Raw genomic sequence first — 11,375 nt, 5'->3', positions numbered from 1 at the left:
ATGTGTGTGTATATGTATATGTATATGTATGTGTATATGTATGTGTATGTGTATGTGTATGTGTATGTGTATATGTATATGTATATGTAGATATATGTATGTATGCATTTATGTATGTGTGTGTGTATGTTGTGTTATACATAATAATACCCAAAATAGTTCAAATAAATGTTATCCATTGCCACTTCTTCTTGTATGCTTATAAGTATTGATAAAACACTCATGACAACAAGAGTAGACACAACCAATATCTATGATTTACATACTTTAGACATATCCTTTATCATTTGAGTGAATATATTTAATTTTATTTTGGATTATTAATTTTACTTCACATGCAAGTCAAAGAAAAGACAAAATATAATGAGAAATTATCACATATTTTCTTTTCTTCTTATATTTGGACCCCATTACAACTAGATTTTCTACAAACATTTACTAGTGTATAAGATGGATTTGTGTTTTCAATAATCATTGTGAGCCAATCAAAATATTTCAAATTGTGCATTGCAATAAACCTCCCATTTCTAATAATCATTGTGAGCCAATTAAAACATTTCAAATTGTGCATTGCAATAATATATTTAAACCCGCATTTTCAACTATTTAAACCCCACATTTCCAATAATCATTGTGAGTCAATCAAATCAAAATATTTTAAAATTGTGCATTGCAATTAACCCCCCATTTCCAACAATCATTGTGAGCCAATCATAACATTTTAAATTATGCATTGTAATGATATATTTAAGAACTAGCTGTAAAATCTCAAATGAAAAACACTTAATCAAAAAACTTTGAAGGAAAATCAAATCAGATTATCGTTTAGTAGTACAACAACCCTTTGCTCATCATCAAATTCCAACAATGTTGAAGTTCATTTTATAGAATCACTTGAATTATTTTGGTTTTCGTGTTTCGAGCCTCCTCTTAGTAGAGGAAGCCTCTAAAAATTGGTGTATGTTGCTTTGAGTGGCCAAGACACGGTATTCTTTAGTAAAAGGTGAAAGAATAGTTTGCTATGTCTTAACCATGTGGCTCTATGAGATTTTCATTCAATATGTTGGATATTATATATGATTTCTATTCATCTTTCTATACTCAAAGAAATGAATGTGGGACTAAAAGTTAGAAACTACAAATGACATTTCTTAGGGACATTGATTACTACGATTTTTGATGATCGTATTCTTGAATATAGCACAGTAAGTTTGTTCAAGAATTTGTTCAACACCTTTCTTTGAAAAAGAAAAAAAAAGTTTTGGGGGGACAAGTCAATGCATGAACAAACCTACATATCCTTGAAGTAAATAACAAAATTTTCTATGTTTTCCAATTTGTGATAGTTGTATATAAGATGTCTCACCAACCATCAACAAATCTACTCAATGCAATCAATATTCTAAGTTAATCACCTTTATACATTGTAAAAAACATTTTGTATTGCAAAAACATTTTTCATAGCTTTTCAATTTAAATTATGAGTTTCATATGTTCATATTTAGCTTTCTTCCACATTTCGAGATCAACTCAATTGTATTCTAAATGATCACTCCTATCAAAGGCAATGATCGTTTCTTCCAACTTTTCCATGCCCTCTAATATATTACCCAAAGGATATCTTGCTATTGACATAACTATTACATAGTACACCAACCCTTTTCTCATCATCAAATTCCAGCATTGATGAAAAAATATTGTTATTTTACAGTGATGCTTGGACATGTTTATTTGTACAATAAGTAAGAGACTAAAAAATCTCAGATCTAACCTAGAAATCGAAGTATGGTAGAATTTGGGTAACTATGAAATGGAACAAACTAAGATTGTTAACCTATGAATCAGAATAAGGACAACAAGGAGACTATAGACATTTAATATGTATGGTTTAACCTAAGGTTGTAGACATTTAAAGTAAGGTCGTTAACCTATGATTGCTTAAATATGTCAATATATGTATATACATCTATACAGGGCATGATTGTAAGCCTATGGCTGTAATGAAGGCCATATTAAAGCAAATGAATGAAAAATATTAAAAGTTTAACAGACCAAGATTGTTAACCTATGGCAGAACAAACTAAGATGGTTAATCTATGACAGAACAAACTAAGACTATCAGCTTATGACAGAAAATGAGAACATGAGGAAGGTTGTAGACGTATATACAAAGTTGTCTATGTATGTATAAATATATACGAAATGAAGAACAAAATAAAGAAAAAAGATGTAAAACAAAAAGTTAGGGTTTGACAAACTCTCTAGGTGTTGTAACAAAATTTAGAAACTCTAGCATGCATTTTAAATAAAAAAGAATTGCAAATATGCAATCGCATACACAGTGTACACATATACACCAATCTATGACTATAACAAATGAAAATCAAAGTAAAAAGATAAAATATAGAATGACAATTTACCAAATTTGAAACCCTAGCATGCATTCTAGTAGAAAAACAATTGCAAATTTGCAATCACATAGAGATTGTACATATATAGATGCACATCATACTGGGAACAATATTTAGGTCATGCAAACAATAAAAAGAAGTTTGCAATCGCATGCACAATGTACACATATACATGCACAACATACCAGGAACAAAATATACGTCATTCAAACAATAAGAAAAAACTGCACAAATAGCATTTGCATACACATTATAGATATAACCACAACAAAGTAAACTAGAATCTGCATCATCTGAACGAAATAAGGAGGAAAGAGAAAAAGAGAAAACCGAAAAAATATTCTTCCTTGTCTCCTTGGGCTGCTATCTCTTCTACCTTGTCTCGTAGGTTGTTGTGTCTTCTACCTTGTCTTCTTAGGCCATTGTGTCTTTTGCTTGGGTCAATGAATCCAAAACAAGTGCATAATGAAAGTATCTCATGTCTATTTGAACAAGAAAAATGTATGATTTAATGGGTGCTTGTTTTAGATGGCCTCATAATTTTTTATCATGTAATTGTTTGAATCAAATTTAAAAGTTCATTCAATTTCCTCAATCGATTTGTTATTTCATTTATTCCTAAATTAATTGGTTTGTTATTTCATTAATTCCTAAGTTGATTGGTTTGGTGAATGCTTTCCTTTCCTTTCAACTGATTTTAAAAGGTTTGGTGAATACTTTCCTTTCCTTTCAACTGATTTTAAAAGAGAATGGTGGCCTTACAACTGATTTGCTGTAGATGCAGGTGATTTGACCAAAACCTTTTGCTAATCGTCAAATTAGAACACTATTGAAATTTGTTTTAAAAAATCATTTGAATTATTTTGGTTTAGGTGTTATGGGCCTCCTCTATGTAGAGAAAGCCTCTAAAAATTGGCGTATGCCGCTTTGAGTGGCCAAGACACGGTATTCTTTAGTAAAAGGCGAAAGAATAGTTCGCTCTGTCTTCACCACGCGGCTCCGTAAGTCTTCTATTCAACACGCTAGATCTTATATATGATCTCCATTCATCTTGCGATTCTCAAACCAACGAATGTGGGAGTAAAAGTCTGAAAGTGCAAATGGTATTTCTCAAAGCTGCGAGATTGACAACAAGAAATCGAATACAACGGAGCGTGTTCAACATTTGGATTCTATCTGCTTACAGAAGAATGCCTCCCTCCAGTTTTTCTATGTATTGAAAAATACTTCTCTCTAATTAGCTCCTGCGGGGATAATCCGAAATCTATTCTAACACTTTTCAAGGCTTTTTCCATAAGCCCCTTTTTGGCTACCGTTTTTGTTTGTTATCAAACTGAAATAAAATACTGAAATGCTGGGAGAGAAGGAAGTTTAGTGGATGGGAACATTACTAGTACTTAGCATCATCATCAGTTGGATTACTTTGAAGATCTGATATAAAATTAGACGCTTTCTTTAGCAGAACCTACTCCCTAGCGTTCACAAGATGGGCACTCATCTTGTCAAAAACAATGAGCTATATATTTACTCAATAATATAGAATAACCGATTCTACCAATTTTATCCCACATCATTTGTACTTTAATACAAGGCAACAAACAATATACAGAATTGCTAACAATGCTGCTAAGAGCGGGCAGTGAGGAAAGTTACGCAATAGGAGAATTTGAGTTCACTCCATCGATCAGACTTAAGGAAAGCTGATACTGTATATCTGAGTCCTATCTAATCTTTTTACAGTTAAAAAATATGATTAAAATACATATGATCTTAAGTCATTGCTGAATTTGGATCATCAATTGATTTGCCCTTTTTCCATCTCTGAGTCCTTTCTAATCTTTTTACAGTTAAAAATTGTGATTAAAATACATATGATCTTAAGTCATTGTTGAATTTGGATCAATTGATTTTTCCCTTTTTCCATTAAGTGTTATTGATTTTAAAAATTAATATGTTAGAAAGTACAATTCCAAAAAATATTTGTAAGTTAATATGTTAGAAAATATAATTTGACTTTTGCATAGGATACATTATTTTGAAATGTATTTAAGAACAATTATGGACGGTGTTAGAGTTGACAGTAGTGGTAGAGATAAACCAAAGATTGCAATCTAATCGTGAATTAGATTTATTTTTTATTTTGATAAAGATGTACAACTTTTAAAACTACGTAGAAGTATAAGATGTAATGTCAGTAGAGAATGAAAAAATTCTTATATTCTTTATGGAAAGATTCAAATAGAGAAATCCTAAAAATCCCTAAGAATCTTTGAATATGGGACATGCAAAATATATAATTTTAATAATATAAAAAACTGAAAAAACATTTTCACCTTAGATTTGTATGTCCCATCAACTATTGGTGAAAATAATCATCACAATAAAAAATTATGAAAGCATAATAAACAAGTATGTGTTTTTTTCTGTGCATAAAATTGTTCAGATGAAATTAGATTCAAATGAATTCAAAGGCAATTGTTATTTATAGTATCATTGCAACATCCACAATCTCAGGGTGAGAAAGTAGAAGTGCTTCTAGTTCAGCAGAGTAACCTATATCAAAAATAAAATTATAATCTTTTAATCAAAACTAAAAAATAATAATTTGTTGAATCCATAGAAAATTTGGAAGATAAGATGGAAGCTAAGAAGTCAAATCTTTCAAAAAAATCAAGCCATACCTAGTATCCTTTATATTTAATCATCTCTTTCAACCTGCCATCATCAATGTAGTAAAGCTATTAAATACCACTCCATAAAGTAACTTACACTCTCAATTCAAAACCATGAGTGATTAAAATATGAACTTGTGGTAAAGAACTACACTTTAGTAGGACAAATACAATAAAAAATATCGGGTAAAGTTGGAAATAATAAATGAGAACCACATCCCCAAATAGAGTGCATGCCCTCCATATTTTGAGTTGCATGTCTTCTAGGTAGCAACTGAAGTTATCTCACGATAGAAAATAATTTCTTTAGATCTAATTTTTGTTTGTTATGAATACATGGAAGCAAAAACCGTAGGGAGTGTAGACACCTAAATTTGACTAATTAATTTAATCAAATTTAAACCCCTTTCCTCTAATTAATTTCCCTATTCTGTTCTTCCAATTAATTCATTCTTAATTAATTAATCCTCGAGCCTATCCTTCTAATCAGGGAAAAGTTTAAGAAACCTCCCCCCTCGGACAAGGTGTAAAAACCTAGCGAAAGGTGTATAATTTCCAAGGAAAATATTAATTTTACTAGCGAACTTTTGCGGTTTACGGAAAATAAATAATAATCTCCATTGACAAATCATTCATGATCGCTCCAAGTTTGTGAAAAATCTTGGCGAATTGTAAAATATTTGCATGGGCGAATTGTAATGTTTTTAAAATCAGAAAAAATATTTGCATTGGCGATTTCAACCTATTTTCAAACCATAAAAAAAATATATATTGGCGATTTCAACCTATTTTCAAACCATAAAAAAAAATATTGGCGATTTCAATCTATTTTCAAACCATAAAAAAAAATATTGGCGGTTTCAACCTATTTTCAAACCATTAAAAAAATATTGGCCATTTCAACCTATTTTCAAACCATAAAAAAATATATTGGCGATTTCAACCTATTTTCAAACCATAAAAAAAATATATTGGCGATTTCAACCTTTTTCCAAAACGTAAAAAAAATATATTGGCACCTCAGTTCAACCTATTTTCAAACCATTTGGCAATTTCAACCTTTTTCCAAAACGTAAAAAAAATATATTGGCACCTCAGTAGTCCCCATCAAGTCATTAAAACACGTGGCACACAGTCGTTAGCCCTCTGCCTAAAAGACTGCCCATTAGAAAATCTTGCGACCTAGCGACAAGCCCTTATGACTCTATCTCCAACTCGCAAGCTGAAAATGCTAAGCCTTCATAACCTCGAGAGCTAGCAACTGAGGGCAACTGAACCACCACTCGCCAATTCTCAACCTCAAAATGTTAAGCCCTCATCACCGCAACGACCTGAAGATAGTGGTAACTTTAACCCTTTTTGTGTACTCGCCAACATAAAATTGTTTATCTCTTAACCACTAGCACGTCACTCACAAGGTCGTGGCTTGATCACGTCTTCAGACATTTAACCTCGCGAGTTGGTGATAACCATAAACTTAACCATAAACTATCTAGTCGCTAGCTCATTATCTAGAATTGCTAACATTAAAGAAACATGAGAGCTAGCGACAATTGTATGAAATGAGTTACTCACTAAGTCTCACGGCTATAATGCATGACATTAGACCAACTCAAGACCTCACAACCAAAGCAATTTCATTAACAATCTCCTGCTCACTAACATAAAACACTAACACCCAAAAAGATAGAGACCTCATGATGTAAACCAAAACCAACTTGTCGCCATCTCGCGGCTTGATCACCTCTTCAGACATTTAACCTCATGAGCTGGCGATAACCATAAAGCTTAATCACAAATTGTCTAGTCGCTAGCTCGTGACCTAAAAAAGCTAACATTAAACAAACATAAGAGCTAGCGACAATTGTATGAAATGAGTTACTTGCTAACTCTCATGGCAATAATGCATGACATCAGACCAACTCGAGACCTCATGACCAAAGCAATTTCATTAACAATATCTAGCTCACTAGCATAGAACACTGACACCCAAAAAGCTAGAGAGCTCAAGATTTAAACCCAAACCAACTTGTCGCCAACTCATGGCTTGATCACATCTTCAAACATTTAACCTCGCGAGATGGCGATAACCATAAAACTTAACCACAAACTGTCTAGTCGCTAGCTCAAGACCTAAAAATGCTAACATTAAACAAACATGAGAGCTAGCGACAACTGTGGTGGCAAACTAATATGTACGAGGAATTTTTAAGGCTTGGATGTCGACTCATTCCTGAGGGACTAGTTTGAAGATTTCTCCTAAGTCAAGGTTGATTAGACAAGCAAGGATGATGGTTTCAGGGCATAAAAGGATTGGATAGCTTCTGAGTTAGAGATGGGAGATCACGGATTTCTCTGAGAAATCAGAAGTTGCTTGTTGTCAGGGATTTTGAAGCAGAATTTATACAATCAAGGAGGAATAAAATTAGAGCAAAACCGTTCACATAAGATGAGCCTTAGCAAGATGTAGTGGATTTTATAGGCATGACTTCTAGAGTCCATAGTTGGTAGGGTGAGTTGAAAAGCACCAAAATGATGATTTTTCACGTGAATGAGCATCACCAGATGAAGTGTTAAAAATTTATAAATGCAATAGGGTGGTGACTTAATCAGTAGAAGAGAAAAGAAACCTTTTTCATTTTCTAAGAGTGATTTTTTTCTTAGAAAGGAAGATGATGTTTGAGTAGGATCGTGCATGAAGTTGTTGTGTACTTTGTGATACCGGATGGTATTTTTTTTTTCTCCTGTGTGTGAGTTTGTTTATTGTCAGAGGGGTTGTGAAAGTGAGAAGGATTACTAGAGGGGGCATGAAATCTTTTTCTTATCAAGAAAGGCCAGGCATGGCACATCCTCTGCTTCTACTCTGCCACTGGATGGCGGGGGGTTCGAAGAAGGAGCCTGTAGAAGAATGAAAGAAGGATTTGTTTGAGTGGGTAGTGGCAGCCAGTCATCTTTGTGATGACATGGAAGCTACGAAGCCTCCCCAACATATTATGTTTACCCTAAAGCTCCTCTTTCCACTTTCTTTGATCCTAGGCATGAAGGCTCGAGCTCCTCTTTCCACTTTCTTTGATCCTAGGCATGAAGGCTGAAGCTCCTCCTCTATTTTAGGGGGCTACTTTACTTCTTGCCAAGACCCAGTATCCCTTCCGAGAAGGGAAACACTCTATTAGACAGAACGTAGCATCTCACACTCCATTCGAAGGCATCAGGGTGATAATGGCATGGCTCAAGCAGTTTTGCTTCTACCAATTTTTCAGTTGAAATTTTTGATTCACAGCTGCCAGCTCATGGATAAAGAATATTTGTGTAACATAATTCCATATGGCCTTTTAGGCCTAATTGCTGAGAGTATATGTTTTGTTGACATGTGTTTATTGGCTTGAAGCTTGTTGTTCCCTTTTCTTTTATAAAAAGGGAAATCAATGCCATTAGAAGGGTTCCTTTTGGGGGGCTCTCTTGAGGGTTTTGGAATTTTGGTGCCTTTGGGGTTCCTTTTCTAGTTCCAGTAGTGAGTCTAGGTGAAGGAAGCAAGTTTTAAATTCATTTACAGAGCAAATGAAAAGTATTTAGTGTCAAGCTTTGTGCAAGTTCTTGAAGGATTTATATGTAAATTTATTTTGTGATAGAAGTGGTAATTTTATTCAATAGAAATAAAATTTTGATCTATTTCTCTCCAGTGTATAATTATATCATCTTTCAAATGAATAGAATCAAGATTTTTTTCATTTGTTGCATTGTTATGGTGTATGTAATTTTTCATTTCATGCTTCGATCTAAGGGATCGATTAAATACTTGAGTGGAATTACAAAGTGGTAGGGCTTATGTAGGAATTTAGATAAGTAGTTCAGGTTGGGATTGCAAATGAGATATATTGTAAGGCAATATTGTCTTAGATCTTATACTATTAGATAAAATTATGTCACATTTTCACTTTACATCTTGTAACTTCAGGTATCCAATGGCGTAAGGCACTGATCACGACTTATAAATGTCTTTAAATATCAGTTTTGTTTTCAATTTCACTGACAAATTGCTATAATTTGTTGAATATCAGAATACATTTATTTTCATGTCTGTTATTGTCTATTCTACACGTCTCATGCTTCGATTAGGTTGAGGATCACTGGAGGACTTGCCATCCTTGAGCATTCTCCCTATCGTTGAGCCCATATATGAGGTCATCTGCCTTATTTTAGTGAATATTTGAGTGTGGTGCAGAGATCATAAAATTTGTTAAAGGGATCACCCTCACAGGTTGTGTAGAGCCCAAAGTGTAGAAGGATTTGCAGAATCCTTGTCAGTTGGTCCAAGTTCTTGAGGATTTTAATAGTTCGAGTTGGCTTCTCCATAGATATTTGAAGAATCAACTTGGTTTCTACCTCTTGTAGTGTAAACCCATTTGGGAACCAACAATTGGAAGGTCACTTCTTTTGTGACATCTTCGTATTGATGCAAGTATCATGGTATAATAGACTATATATGTGATCTCTTATCGAGAGAATGATCATATAAAAAATCAAACATTCTCATCCACAATGAAGCAACTATTTATCTATCGGGTAAATTGTGATATCTCGGCTATATTCTCGGCCATATTGCCTAGGATAGGAATTGGAAAAACTCATGTGATTTTGTTGTGCCATCTTTTATTTAGATAGGAATTTTTTAAGGCTTTTCGAAATAACAATAGGTAGTGTGGATGATACCCTAATGATTCCATACATGAAAGATTATGGTGATAAGGGAGAAAATGTGTGAAAGAGGCCCATTCTAGAGGTTAAAGATGAAATTAAATTTGCAGAAAGGCTTCCTATTATGCCTAGGAATGCGGAATTTCTATTAGTCTAGAATCATATTAAGGATGCACCTCATTGTAATTGGTGGGCAGATTACTTAAGGGAAGAGGGTTTTGAGGTCCCAGAAAACTTGCCGAACATACCAATGGATAAGATACAGGAAATCGTAAATGTTCACAGAGGAATATATATATATATATATATATATATATATATAATGTTAAGTGTTAAGGATACAAAGGCTTAGATACATGTTGATTATAGGTATGAGGAAATGCCAACTTTATATAGGAGGGAAAACATGTACATGATAGAACACCTCCATATATATTACATAAACATCCATAGCATATAAAATCATAAGAGTATTAAGAATGAAAGGACAAAACACCACAATAGATAGAAATACAACATAATTAGTAAAACATGCATGCAACTCAAATAAAGGGAATATCTTTTGAGGATCTAATTCCATGATAGATGTTTTAGACAAAGAAGTAAGAACACAGTCTAAGGTTGGGTAGGTGATGTTGGAACCTATAAAATCTCAAGGGTTTAGGGTTTTTTCTTTTTCGTGAAAACATTTAGAAAAATTAAACCTTTGTTGTGCATTATTGTAATTCATATTGAATTTGAACCCTTGAACCTTTTTGGTTCAAGGTTCAAGGTTCAATCGTTCCTCTTGCATGAGTTGTAGCTTTGTAATGTGAGGGCATCAAAAGATTAAAACCTGTAGGCAAATTCTTCTAGAAAATGTATCGCCAAATCCCTTGCGTCGCACATGGGAAGCAAAGAAACTTCAATGCAGATGCAATCGGCTTGTGTAAGGCGTTTCTACTTGGGTGCCAAACTGGGTTTATAAAAGAAATGAACTTTCAAGGCGTAGACCATTTATCCCACATTGGCCGTAGGGAGGAGCATTTTTATATTTTAATCCAAAGCCCCACACATATCAGGTGTCAAAGCTTAAAGGATTTTAACAAAGTGGCAGCTTAGCGTTGGTGGGCCCCCCGCATGCGCGCATATCTCAGAGCGGCCTAATTTTGCAGCAAAAGGGGAGATTAACCAGCTTGCAAGTCCAAGAAGATCTGACGATGGTGAGAAAGATCTGATGGCCATTGCTATACCACAACATGAGGGTGCTCAACTGTTAAAGGCCACGACTTGGCGACAAACCACTAGCGATGAACTATGGCCAGCAGTTAGTGCAACCAGTTAAGGCAAACAGTTATGAAGAGGTTCATTCCAGCGGTTAGTGGAGGTCGTGCTAAGGTGTCAGGATAAGGACCCCAGAGCCAATCAAGGAATGCCACATGGCAGACAAGTGGCATGTCATCAGACGTGAATGTCGAGCAGACCTTGGTTGCGATGAACATCTAAATGGTTTCACCAAAAGTTTATTTCCATCGACAAAGGCACATCGAAGAAATATCAATTGGTCTTGCCGATAAAATAAGGGCATCGATGAAACTACGGTTTCGATGAGATATAT

At 34.1% G+C, this 11,375-nt stretch overlaps 2 non-coding genes across 2 annotated transcripts; both read right to left on the bottom strand.

Moving 5' to 3' along the window:
• Positions 1-924: 924 nt before the first annotated feature.
• On the bottom strand, positions 925-1,040 carry LOC131057449 (U5 spliceosomal RNA). The gene has a single exon (XR_009108980.1). It is a non-coding gene; the product is annotated as a U5 spliceosomal RNA (small nuclear RNA).
• A 2,254-nt stretch (positions 1,041-3,294) lies between these two features.
• LOC131057448 (U5 spliceosomal RNA) lies at positions 3,295-3,410 on the bottom strand. The gene has a single exon (XR_009108979.1). It is a non-coding gene; the product is annotated as a U5 spliceosomal RNA (small nuclear RNA).
• Between the last annotated feature and the right edge of the window lie 7,965 nt (positions 3,411-11,375).

Source organism: Cryptomeria japonica, chromosome 7, assembly GCF_030272615.1.
Source record: "Cryptomeria japonica chromosome 7, Sugi_1.0, whole genome shotgun sequence".
NCBI classification, from domain to species: Eukaryota; Viridiplantae; Streptophyta; class Pinopsida; order Cupressales; family Cupressaceae; genus Cryptomeria; species Cryptomeria japonica.
The sequence above is the reverse complement of the archived record's forward strand: the minus strand, read 5'-3'. Positions and strand labels throughout refer to the sequence as shown.